Genomic DNA, 13,481 nt, shown 5'->3' on the forward strand with positions numbered 1-13,481 from the left:
CTGGACCTGGCTACGTTTCATATGAGAATCTTATCTCGTGAAGCGAGTCTAGAGGTGTTGTTCGAGGAATTAAAGGGCATTAAATGGGATGTAATATGGCTTAGCGAGGCTAGGAGAGCAGGCGAAGCTTTTACGGTGCTGAAAAATGGACACGTCCTATGTTACCGTGGTCTAGTCGACAGAAGAGAACGAGCAGGGGGATTTCCAGTCAATAAATGCATAGCTGGCAACACAGAAGAACACTATAGTATTAACGGTAGGGCAACAGGTCTTGTAATTAGGCTCAATAAGAGGTACAAGCTCAAGGTGGTACAGGGCTATGCGCCCACATCCAGCAACGACGACCAGGTGGTGGAACGCCTCTACGAAGATCTGCAATCGGCAGTGGCTAAAGTAAAAACACAGTATACCGTAGTTATGGGGACTTCAATGCTAAAGTAGGCAAGAATGAGGCTGGAGACAAGGCAGTTGGGAACTATGGTATGGGCTGTAGAAATAGGAGGGGTGACCTAATAGTTGAGTTTGCAGAACGGAATAACCTACGCATAATGAATACCTCCTTCTGTAAACGAGAGGACCGGAGGTAGACGTGGAGGAGCCCGAATGGGGACCATAAAAATGATATAGACTTCATATTATGCGATAATCCTGGCGTCGTGAAGGATGTGGAAGTGCTCGGAAGGGTAAGATGTAGTGACCACCGTATGGTACGAACTCGAATTAGGCTAGATTTGAGGAGAGACCACAGCAAGCTAGTACGAAAGAAGCCGATTAATGAGCTAGCAGTAGGACGTAAAGTAGAAGAATTCAGGATCCCACTGCAGAACTGATATTCAGCTCTTACCGAGCAAGCCGAGCTTACGGCACAGGCAGCCAGCGACAACATTACACGCATTATCACGGAGTGTGCAGTAGAAGTCGGGGGCACGATGGCTAGACAGGATACTAGTAAACTTTCCCAGGAGACGAAAGATCTAATTAGGAAATGGCAAACCATGACAATCTCCACCAAATCTGTCAGAATAGAACTAGCCCAGCTCTCGAAGTTAATAAGGGTAAGACAGCTGACATACCGAAGTATAATATGGAGAGGATCGAACACGCTCTAAAGAACGGAGGTAGCCTGAAAGCAGTGAAGAGGCGTCTTGGCGTGTGGAAAAATCAGATGTATGCACTTAAAGATAAGCAAGGCAATGTCATCACAAATAGGGATAAAATAGTCACAGTTGCCGAGGAGTTCTATAGGTATCTACACAGTAGCCGGGCCATCCAGGATAATGCCGAACGAGAAAGTAGTTCAGAGGAGATATACATCCCACCACTAGCTACCGCAGAAGTAAGGAAGGCTTTGAAAGAAATGAAAGTGGGCAAAGCACCTGGTGAGGATCAGATGACAGCAGACCTCTTGAAGGATGGCGGAGAAATTGTACTTGAAGAACTGGCAAACCTGTATACGCAATGCCTAATGACCGCAAGTGTACCGGAATCTTGGAAGAACGCGAACATCATCCTAATCCACAAGAAACGTGACATGAAGGACTTGAAAAATTACAGGCCCATCAGCTTACTGTCAGTCATCTGTAAGGTACTTGCCAAGGTAATCGCTAACAGAATTTCTACAACCTTAGATTTCAGACAACCTAAAGAACAAGCAGGGTTCCGTAAAGGTTATTCGACAATGGACCCTATTCACACGATCAATCAGGTGATGCGGGCCTTCTAGGCCTAGCGTTTGGCTTGAGCGTCTTATAATATCAATCGTTACGCGCAGCTTGAAATACAGTGAGTACAATGAATACATTTTTCTTGCTACCGGTTGGCGATGTTAGACGTAACAGCGCAACATTAGGCCTGACGTCCTGTGCCGAGGCTTAAAGATTGGCAACCTTTAAGCGGAGCCTCAGGTCGGGCTAAGCAATTCTTCATGCATAGCACACAGCAAGCGGACGTAAAGAAGGGATGCAGACAGAGGGCTGACTTACTGTAGGTTTTATTGCGTTCTCTTCTTAGTTTGAGTTGCGTCCCTTGTTAACGTGCTGTTGCTGTGCGCTGCGCATGAAGAAAATACCACTGGCCCGGCAGTCAACAGTCGTGCTAAGCAAGCAACATTCATTGTACGTCAAGCTGTGAGTTCCAGTTGACTACCCCATACCTGAAACGGTGAAACAAATTTTTGAACAAAATGTGCTGAAGACCAACCAATGTATACCACCAAGCACAACCCGCCGCGGTGGCTCAGTGGCTAAGGCGTTGCGCTGCTGAGCACGAGGTCGCGGGTTCGATTCCAGTTCGCTGGGGCCGCTTTTCCGATGTAGGCGAAAAGCGAAAATGTCCGTGTGCACGAGATCTCGGCGCACGTTAAGGGAGTACTGACACGAAATTTTTATGTTGCGTTTTTTTCGCTGCTATGCGTGCCTACCAGCCCACTAATCATTGAATGACAGATTAGACGGTCGAGTGCAGCGTAAACATTCATTTACGGCGTCGTTTATTCGTGCCAGTTTCGGTTTCGACAAAAAAACGCCGAGCGGCCGCCATGACAGCATGTATGACATGGCGTCACCATTCTTGCCGTATCGCTGCCTCTCTGGAAGCGCGCGCGCGCCCAGACCGGCCGAGGTCTTCGCCGTCCCCACAGGCCCGGGCAGCATGACGTCAGTCCCAAAACCATGACGTGTACACTCGCCCGAGCAGCGCGCGCCAACCACAGCCAGCGCGTCGGCTTCGTCACGGGAGCCCCGACGTCGGCAGTTTGGGGCACGTAGCAGATGATGTCACGTCGGCCCGCTCTGGGCTTTCTCGTGCGGGCGAAGATTAAAATGGATTTTAAAAATGTTTCGCTGAACGGTTGCTGTTGAAACTTGCTGGGAGATATCTCCTGATAAAAAGTAAGCGTTTTACATAGTTATCTCAGCTTTGAAATTTCGTGTCAGTACTCCTTTAAGGATCTCCAGGTGGTCAAAATTACCCGGAGCCCTCCACTTGGGCGCGCCTCATCGCCTGCGTTGCGTCGGCGGGTTAAACCGCTCAATCCATCAATCAATCACGTCGTTTCTTTACATCATCGGAATTTTAACTTCGCTGTTTTAACTTGTAACCCACGTGAATCGTTCCATTTTGCGGAGACCTTCAATGCGGCCCTATTGACACCGACACCACAATGATACCGTTACTTGAAGCGAGAAAAAAAGTCGGTGTTTTAAGAGAGAAGCTTCACATTGGCTATGAGGCATGCCCCACAACAATCATCAACTCCAAACAACTTGATACAACTGCGAAAAAAAAGTTTAACCACGGTGTTGCTGACGTTTCAGAATTCCCGTCTGCTGTCAATGCGTGGCCGGCTATGGAGGGAGTGGGGTTTCACAAAGCGGCTGCAACGCTTTTTTCGAAACCAAAGCAAAGACAAAACCGCAGAACTAGCACAAAAGACAAGAGCTGGGCAAATGGGACGGTGTGCAAAAAAGCCCACCCTTCAGTTTAGGTTATCCACTTTAATGCTGTTTTTAGAGCGAAAACCCGACAACGCTACATTTTTTATGTACATTTTTCATGTCCTTTCCTAAACAAGTCATGACTTGTCTAGGAAGGGAACCTCAGAAAAAAAAAAAAACAGACTGCTCCCAAACGGTACCTCACACAAGCCCTCCTACACATGCATGTGTGGGAGTGTTCCTGTGAGATAACGTTTGGGACCAGACTGTTCGTTTTTTTTTGTTTTTGATCTTACTTTTTAATTAACTTTCGCGTCATTTGACGACACAACACATAATATCCTCTAGCGCCTAACCAACGAAACCAAAACTGCTGGTTTTCAGGCTGAGGGTTGTTCAAGTATGCCTCTTGCGATAGACACCACCATTGTTGAGATTTCGCGAGGCTGGACGATATGAAAAAGACGAAGCTTCAGTGGACACAGGATATGACGACCGTGCGGGTAAGGAAACAAAAATTCCGGTTCGTCAAAATGTTTATAAATCCGTAAATACTTGGATTACCAGCCCGATATTTTTTCTGTAAGATCAGGGCGTCATGGGGTTTCCGACAAAAAGAAAAAAAACTTTTTTTACAAAAACGAAAATTTTTAATTGCCTAATGACCTAATTAATTAACGTGCCTGCAAATTAATAAATACTTGCACTATTGGCGTAATTTTTCATTTATGTGCTTCTGATGTCCAAAGCTGTAAGAAAAAATGCGTAAAAACAATTTGCGCTTGAAATAAAAAATCCAGGGCTGAAAGGGTTAAATGGCGCTTGTGTCTTTCTTACTTTTCTTGCCGTTTTCGTCTGCGCTGAACATCATGCACGTGCAGCTTGTCTGTTTTCTTCACAAGTAATTTTAAAAATTTAGGGCCCTTCCACTCTGTGAAGAAGGATGACCTGCAAAGCAGCACGCCCTCCACGGAATGCAAGAAACAAAACACGTTCGTTTTTAATTTACGACTGAGGATACGTCATAGCCCCGAGTGAAATTTGCAAAAGACCCCAGATTTATCTTAGCGGACAAACGTAGAGCTGTCTCTTTCCCTCCCGCGTCGTAGGCATCTTACTGCTTGTGTAACGCGCCAACCCAATCTACTGTACCACAGATTACCCCAGACCGGTCGCATTGGGCTGTTTGACGGCCACGTTGAACCTCATGCAACACAACCGACGTGTCCTCAGTAAGGGTATGAAACCTATAGCCAGTATTCATTGAAAAGTTTACCTGCTAATTTCTTCATTTGGCAACACTGAAATGGCCACGGGCATGGCCGAAGCGCCACAAACATGGCGCGCCTTATGCTACTGCGCCCGCACGCCGAAGAAGAAAAATAACACCGGCGTGCGTCGTCTGCTCCGTTTCAACCCGATTCTCACCGGTGGGGCCAACAGAGTTGTTATTTATCGCACTCACATTTCAGTCGAGGCATTAATTTGCGTTCGGCGGGCTAGAGGTTGGAATGTCCAACCCATATCATGCGCTTAGCACGGACACGGACAAGTACCGCCATCTCGCGGAGCCCGACGTAACCAGTGACGGCGCATTCACATGGTTGCCTGCATGCGCGCCTCGCTATTGAATACCGGCCATATCTGCGAGTTTCCCACCGCACTCCTCTCCCAATCCGTGCACGCATAAACCGGCAACCAGTCTTCAACTTGACCGGCAACCGGTCAAGTTGAAGATACTGTTGAATATGTCGCTCTGAAAGCCCTTTAAGCTGAACGAGTGATATTGGACCACGTCGGCGTTCAAGCGTGCCAGCCTCTGTTCATCCGGGAAAGATTCGCAGCCACAGGACCAGCTGGAACTTGAGGCGGCAACGGCGGCGGCAGCGACTTTCTTTGGTTTTCGCGCCCATTCACGCTCCTGCTATGGCCGACGCTTCTTAAGTTCCCGCTCTTCTTCCTCGCCGAGCGACATGCGTCCTTCCATGGCGAGGTAACACCTTCGACCTGTATACTAGTGGACACACACGTGGGTGTCCCTTTCGCTGCCCAGTCGTAGGCATCTCATTGTCTGTGCAACACACCAACCCAGACCCAAACTGCTCGATTGCGGAGGACAGCTGACTGGGCGCATTGAACCATGAGACTGCCATGTTTATATCTCCCACTACCACAACGGGTATGTAATGGGTAGCGGCGTTAAGCCCTGCTGTGCGTGCATGCAGGGCTTCACCGCCAATCCGTGCACGCCTAAATCGGCAACGGGGGATAGGCGCCTAATTAGGCATGAAATACGCGGGCGAATGTAGAGAGAAAGACTTTATATGCCACCAGACCAAGATCTATTATTGTTCTTCCGTCAGAAGAACTATGACCAGCTGGTCAATGAGGGCAGCCGACGCGACAATGTTGCTCGGAATGGATTTCAAGCTAACTAGGAATAATGTGCGCACGCCGGCGTTCCAAAGGGGGAAGTTGCTTTCAACCGGCAGGGGCGCGCAGCAAGTGGGCGAGGTGGAATTTGAGGCGGCAACGGTCGCGGCTACATCCTCGGTGGCGGCGGTGGCGTCGGCGGCTTTCGGGCGTCTACCATAGAGTTTCATACTAATATATACTAGAGGGAAATCTGTCGCTGCATTCGCGGGCCGCCGTGGGAGGTGCCATTGCCGCTAGCGACGTTCCTCGCCTACTTGGCTTAGCAAGCCATATGGCGTCTTTTTTGTCTCGAAGCCAAAATCAACAAAAGGGGGTAACATTTTTTTCTTGTTCATCGTGCATGAAGCTTCTACATAATCACTGACAAATTAATCTTTTTGGAGGTTCAATTTTATAATAACAAAACAAATTTGATGAACCTTCTACAGTAATATTGTTGCTTTTTTGCAGCCAGAGACAACTTTTGAGCCTGTTCGTGAGCCATGCCAAGGACAAGTGGAACGTGCCTTCCAGGTCATGACGGAACGCTCGCTGAAGCGCGGCTCCCCTAGACAGTGGCGCCAGATTTCCCTCTAGTCTATATTAGTCTGAAACTCTATGGTCTTTACACCCATTCGCGCTGGTTTTGATTCTCCGCAATCATATGATAACGGGGCTATGGCCGCTGTCAGCCTTCTGCGCAACTTGTGAAAGAGGCATCAGTGGCGGCGAGAGGAATTGTGATTTACCGTCGTAAAAGAGGGGTCGGCGGTGGCGAGGAGGACCCCAGGAGCGGCGCCGAGTAAATTTGCTTCACAGGAATGAAAACTAGGGGGGGGGGCGGAATGTTACTGCACACGTGGCCGTGTGCTATGAAAACGCTTTTTGCTTCCGATATACGGTTAGAAAAGAGGGAGGAGGTGTTCGCCCAGAAAGCTGAGGGGGAAGCTTTGTCTAGCACTTACAATATGAGCATTCTCCTACATGAACCGTCGTGCTTCTATTGGCCCCGAGGACATACCGTGGTGCCACCTACGAGTGACGTTGCTTGTAGGATTCCGTGCTTTGTCGTCTGCTACAACACGTTTTCCCTGCGTATACGACCACGCGAACGACTCGCGTGCCCCAGCGGTACCCCCCCGTCTAGGTAGCTGCTGCTGTCATCGTGACCGAGAGCTCGAACAGCTCGCCAACACCATGGAAGACGACGGAGCTGATGTCGAAGAAGGTAAGCTGTCAATTTGTTATGACATATTTATGTACACAGCTATGGTAACGTGCCGCTCAGTAGCAATCTCGCCGCGAGCACGCCGCACATGCGCCGACAATCACCGCGGGAGCACGGTGTGCGGATTGCTTCCCCGCTCATGCTTGTGCTGGTAGGATGTGAAATTTTGCTTAATCAGTGCCTATACTTGTTTTAGTTATGCCCTGATTTGACTAACGATCACCGCCGTACTGCATACTGCTGCTATGTTTACTTTTCGCGACTTCGTCGGCAATGAATGCGAGTTTTCAATGCTTTAGAGGCCAGTTTAGACATGCCTGTTCATATTTATTTAGCACCCCGCCATGAGTGACTACATTTTCAGCGCGGACTTTCCGTCTTTTTCCTGTTTACAGTGAGCCTGCCTTTCTCTAGCGTACTCGCGTTCATGGATAAGACGTTCGAGAACTCGCGCCTGCTGAAATAGGGGGTGGCTGTCTACGAAGAAAAGCACGTCGTCGTGTGCAGCATGAAGGAGCGAACAGATGAATAGACTACGCTGGCAGCACTAGTACTGCAGACTTCAGCGCTCACCAAGGATCCCCACGAACTTGAAGTCATTATAAGCGGCAGAGAAGTGGGTGCAGCGTCCTGTTCGTGCAAAGCAGGCTATGACAAAATCACAGTGGTGGTAGCATTTATTGCACAACAAACGGGCGTAAACATTTTTAGAAACTGGTTCTGTAAAAGACCCCCCACTGTTTCATTGCAGCTATTTCAATAAAACTGCATGTAAAAAGATATTATTCACATATATATTCACAGGCAATGAGTACAGGAGAGCCGAAATGACAGCAAGTGTTTTATGAAGTTTAGCGTTTTTCTACATTGCTTAGTTCCAAGCACAGTTTCACGCCTTTGAAGCTCACAGATGGCAATTTATCTATTTTTAGCCAGCACAAGTGCAAGCACATGGTAGCACTCTTGCTGCATATCAACTCCCAGAAGAAATTCAGTGTGCTATCGTCTACAGACCTGCCCCAGCAATGGCGCAAAGCCCAAAAATTGGGGGTAAAAGAAAAATACCAGCCCAGAAACATTGTGGACCTACCAAGCTAAAAAAAGGTAACTAAGCTATGTTCATTTTACTATTGACTGTTTGCGAAATAGTACATGTAGGGCACAAAGGATAATCTCAACTCGACATCTACAGTGAGTCGTCTAATTTAACTTAATTGCATAAATATGAGCAAATTCAACACTCTTCCTGTGGAAATAACAATGGAAGCAAACCTACCGTTTATGTACACCCATTCAGTCTCGGATACCAAGAATGGCATGCATTACTGTCTTCCCTTTACTTTACAACAAAAACTGCTCGTGCCCTCTGGGCCCTATCAGCTATGTTCTGTGCATTGTGCTCGAAAACTGACAAAACAAATTTGGTCAATCGTCCAGCCTTCACAAGTAAATGTGACATACCAGTGCACAAAAATGTCCGTGCTCTACCTATTCAGCTACACTATAATGCAATGAAAGCCCGCACGTTTGAGGAGTAGGAGGAGGAGAAAACTTTATTGAACATGTTGATCGAGCTTGTAAGTGGGCGGAGTCCTCAGTCCAGGACTCCGTTGGTGCGGCCTAGTGACCTGCTTCTTTTGGGTATATTTAATGACTGAACGCCATTGCAATGCTGTTTTAGGTCAACAAGGAGCACATCAAGTTGCCTGAAGACAACATACTGAAGAGGCTACTTGATGGATTGCCCTACAGCTCATCTGCGCTCAGTCACAGCGAATGCAGTAAGAACACGCACTACTATATTGCCAGCAGTTTTGCAATGTACACTGTGCCTGTTTGCACTATGTGAGTGTACATAACTGGTCATGCCTAATTTGGTCGCCTTGTATGCATAATGTTTGAGGCTGCCTTGCTGGAGGTGTCAGTCTTTACACCCTACTTAATGCCGAAACTTTGCATGCGCAGCTATAAAGGTGATGACGCCCACTAAGCATAGCCAACAAAAAAACAATACGGAATATTTTCACTTGGCTTCACTGTAAAGCACCAATTCAAAGGAAGTTTGAAGATCTGTGACAGAAAAAAAAATTATTTTGCTTTCCACACTGGCAACCATCCTTTGCGACATAACCAATTCCACTTCCTTTTTGTGTTACCCCTTCCAAACGAAAACAAGAAAAAAGTGGGAAACAACACCCGTGCGAGCAAAACTATAGCAGATGTACAGCCAATTAGATATAAATGAACAGGTGCAAGCGCCCAAAATGTAAATTAAAAAAACAAATTAGTCAAAAAACACCAAAATACATGTTTTTATGTTATCTGTTATCGTTCTGTCTGAAGGTCTTTCTCGCGACACAGTGGCCAATGTGGCACCCGCTGCTGTTTTGAGCTTGTCCTGAAGGTTTTTTTTTAACCATCTGAATTCTCCCGATTGCTTACTTTTGCAGCGGCATTGGCTGCCTGTCGCTCCTTTTGTTGTCCACTATCAGCACTTCGTCGCCATCACTTCTATTCTCCACTACTTTGCCTCCTACTTTGCCCTGCTCTCACGTCACATTTGATTTTACAACGCATACAAGAGGTGACAGGATGTGCCGAAATTGGACAATGGGTGTGTCAAGCAGATACAGTGATGTGAAAACAGCAGCACCACAGCCAGTGCCACCACCTGTTCGACTAGATGTTCCCCGTACATGCCCTGCTTTTCTGTGTCTTCAGATAGACTGTACAGACTTGTGACTGCGCCTCATACTGCACAATGATATTTTTGATGCTTTGCAACCTATGCATTTTGGCCCAAGCTGGCCTTGCGCCAAAAAAAATCCAGTCATCATCATCATCAACTTATGTATTTGATGTGTTATGTGGCAGGAAACGCTCGTGTCAGCACTGCAACTGCCAGCAGGTTTCCTTGGAGCCATGCAGAACCACTGCAGAGAGGGCCTCTGCGAGGTTCAACAGCTGCTACCGGCCCCAGAAACATCTAATGCCCAACCACGGCCACAGACTATTGTTGAAGCCGCCAAAGCAGCAGTGGCAGCAGGAGCATTTTCAGTAGACGATATGTACAAATACATACAGAACACTTTCACGCCACAAAGAAGGGAAGAGATAGCAACCCTCCCCTGCAGCAAGCCGACTCGCTACTGTGGATGTTGTGCGGGCAGGGAAAGGTCACTGCGTCCATTTCCTACAATGTCTACACCAGAATGAACACTGTGAGGACAAAAATGGGCCCTCACGACATTCGGTCACTTCTCAAAACAGTGATGAGGGAGCAGAATGTGCAGACTTCTGCCATGGTGAGAGGCACACTGCTCGAAGAAACTGCTAAGGAGCCCTATGGAGCACAGACGCACCATCAAAATTTGCGAGTAGAGAGCAGTGGGCTTCTCATCATGGCAGAACACCCCTGCATTGGTGCCAGCCCAGATGGGATAGTCTCCTGCGACTGCTGCACTAGCAGTATATTTGTGGTGAAGCGCCCCCTGAGCTTAGATAAGTTCAAAGAGAAGGAAATGGCATAAAGCGAGGCTCCATGTTTGAAGAAAACGAGCAAATAATTTTGCCAAGTTCAGGTACAGATGGCCCTTGCCCATCTAACAAGTGCTGATGTCTTTGTTTTCCAGGACAGCACCAATTCCTTGTTGTTTTCTCTAACGTTTGATGAGGCCTTATTTTGTGCTGTTGTGGATCGTGCAGTTTACTTTTTTAAATCATATGTGCTGCCACACGCTACAAAGTGAAAAAAATAACCTCAAGGCTTGATTTTTTGTGCACTTTTATTAATGACACAGAAAAGGTCATGACAAATCATAAGCGAAAGCTACGTCGTGGCATAAGAGCCACATCAATTGACACAATTGCTGACAAGCAGGAAAATGAAACATTGACCCAAGATATAAATTTTACACGTGTACAGACTTTTGATACGTTTGTTTCTGCTAAATGCACGTAATGTTTCAAACTCTTGGCAAGAAAAAACTCGATTGATTGAGGGGGTTAAGATGCTGACAGTACACAGGCGATAAGGTGCGCCGTAGTGGAGGATTCCAGATTACTTTTGACCACCTGTGGATTTTTAATGTGCACAAAAATTAACACAGGCGTTTTCCCTTTACGCCTCCATCAGAAAAGCAGCCACCGCGGCCATGAATCGAACCTGCGTCCTTGGGCTCCGCAGCACAAAACACTTTTTACTCTTTAAAAGGACCCTGCAGCACTGCAAACTAGCACTTGCTTTCTTGCCTGGAAGCAGCACAGAGCGGCACCATGAAATATGATCACCGCAGCAGATACAGCCTACAGTGTCTGCTTTGCTTTTGTTGTAATTGTTTTTAAGGTGTCTTTAGAATGTGTATTTCAGCAACAGAAAGAAAACCAGTCTATACTCACAGCATTGCTTCACCGACATCATTCAAGCATGTGAAAATGCCCAGACAGAGAAAGAGCGAAAGGCTGTTTGAGCAAGTTTCTAAGTTGTGTGACGGGTGTACAGCAAGAATATTTGGCCTGGGTACTTTCAGGCCACCTAACCTAAATACTGGATGCAGTTGTTGACTCGTTCGGAGAGCGCTAGATTTTCAAAACGTTGCAATGCGTGTTGCAGGGTTTTAAAGGGACCATAAAGAGTTTGCAAGTTTACTTCATTCGAAAGACTGCTTTGTTAGAATGATATGTCATTGCTGACATCGCGAAACATACAGTGCTGCGGGAGAATCAAAACTTTGGCTGAAATTATTTAATTTTTAAGTGAATGAAGGATCGTTTGCTGCCATAAAATCTCTGAGGGTACTATAAAATACCAAAGCTTTTGAATCAAACAGTCGTATTTCGTCTTCATAGGCCCTTTAAAGAAATGAAGTTTGCTCAGCCAGCAACACTAGTTTACACGTCCATGGGCTGTGCCAAGAACTTATCGTTGGGGAATATAGGCTCGGGGAGGCTTACAATCCCAGCGATAAATTGCAATATGTCATCGATGTAAGCAAAAAGTTCGATGCCCAGGTTACCTGTTAGAATTTTGTACAGTTCTATGCGCTGAATCGCGCGTTCAACGTGCACACGGGCAGCTGCAATACCTCGGTTTTTTTCGGCGTCATGTTTCGAAAGTTGCTTTTCTTACACAAAAACAGTGGTCTCATCATTTCGACAAGGTATTCGAGGCACAGCTGATCAATCAAAAAACCCTTATCCACCATCGCGCTGTCGATGGACGGAAGAAACTTCTCCATGATTTTGCTATCCTTTGTTATAAAAGAGTGGGATGCTCTCCCACCATATGCTTGACTTACATAACTGATGTGACCTCCTGGTGTCTCACAGACTAACACCCTCCCTGTATAAGTGCCTTTGTACCAACTGTAAGTCAGCAACTGAGACTCCAGGTCTTTCGGCCGCTGCAGCGGCATCTCGGTACAGTTTAAGACTGCCCTCACACTAGTGTAGTCCTTGAAGTGCACAATTAAATTGTCCACAACAGCCTCTTTGGTTGGCCAGTACACAGCTTTTATTAATATTGCGGTAACTGTGACAGTGGACTTAAAAATCTCTGATACAGTAGTGCGGTGGATTCCAAAGAGCACAGCAAGAACTGAAAATGACATGTTGTGGCGTAACCTCATAAGAGTCACGAGTACTGCATCTTCATTAGAAATGCAAAAGTTTTTTTGCGTGTGCAAGTACACGACTTTCTGTGTACAGGTCACAAATGTAAAATAATTGAAAACATGGAAGTCCAGCAAGCACGTTAAGCTCCTTTTCGTCTTGGAGCTTGGAAATGCTCAAGGGCTGGCTACGTTGACTGTTGGAAGTGTCCAACTGAACACCTATTTCTTTAGTGACAGCTATCACATCAGCAGGGTCACCTGAAGAACACAATGTGTATTTATTGAAACAAGCAGTCAACAAACAACAATAAGCACGTGGTTGAAAAATGTGCCTGTAAAGTTACCTTCATTTCCATCTTCAGCAGGGTCCAGGTCAGCGTGGTCCGCAAGGTCGTCCGAACTACTGCTGGGCTGGGCGTCACCAGTGGGCAACACGTTCAAGGCGTCTTTAGGGAAGACCACGGCCAGGGGTCTGTCCTGTGGGAATATAAGAGCAGTGTCCATTAGTATGGAAAGTATTTCATTAGTAGCGCCACGGTATACACATGTCATTGCGATTTTTGTAACGACTACCAATTCCACGTTTTGTTTAGAAATTTAGCCTTTGCGTATGCAATGAACTGATTAACTGATTCTTCCGAAAAATCAAATCGTTTTTTTTTGTTTTCTTTCACCTAACGTTGTATATATGTTATTCTTGCCCGTGTGTTATATATTTATGTTAGCCCTCTACCCTAACCCCCAATTCCTATGTACTCTTTCCTCCCTATCCCACCTCCCCTACACCAGCAG

The 13,481-nt window shown here is 46.6% G+C and overlaps 1 pseudogene; it reads right to left on the minus strand.

Moving 5' to 3' along the window:
- Positions 1-11,967: 11,967 nt before the first annotated feature.
- LOC144180110 (uncharacterized) lies at positions 11,968-13,193 on the minus strand (annotated as a pseudogene).
- Between the last annotated feature and the right edge of the window lie 288 nt (positions 13,194-13,481).

The sequence above is a fragment of the Haemaphysalis longicornis genome, unplaced genomic scaffold (genome assembly GCF_048455015.1).
Source record: "Haemaphysalis longicornis isolate Haplotype H1 unplaced genomic scaffold, Haemaphysalis longicornis Haplotype H1 scaffold_4, whole genome shotgun sequence".
Taxonomy (NCBI): Eukaryota; Metazoa; Arthropoda; class Arachnida; order Ixodida; family Ixodidae; genus Haemaphysalis; species Haemaphysalis longicornis.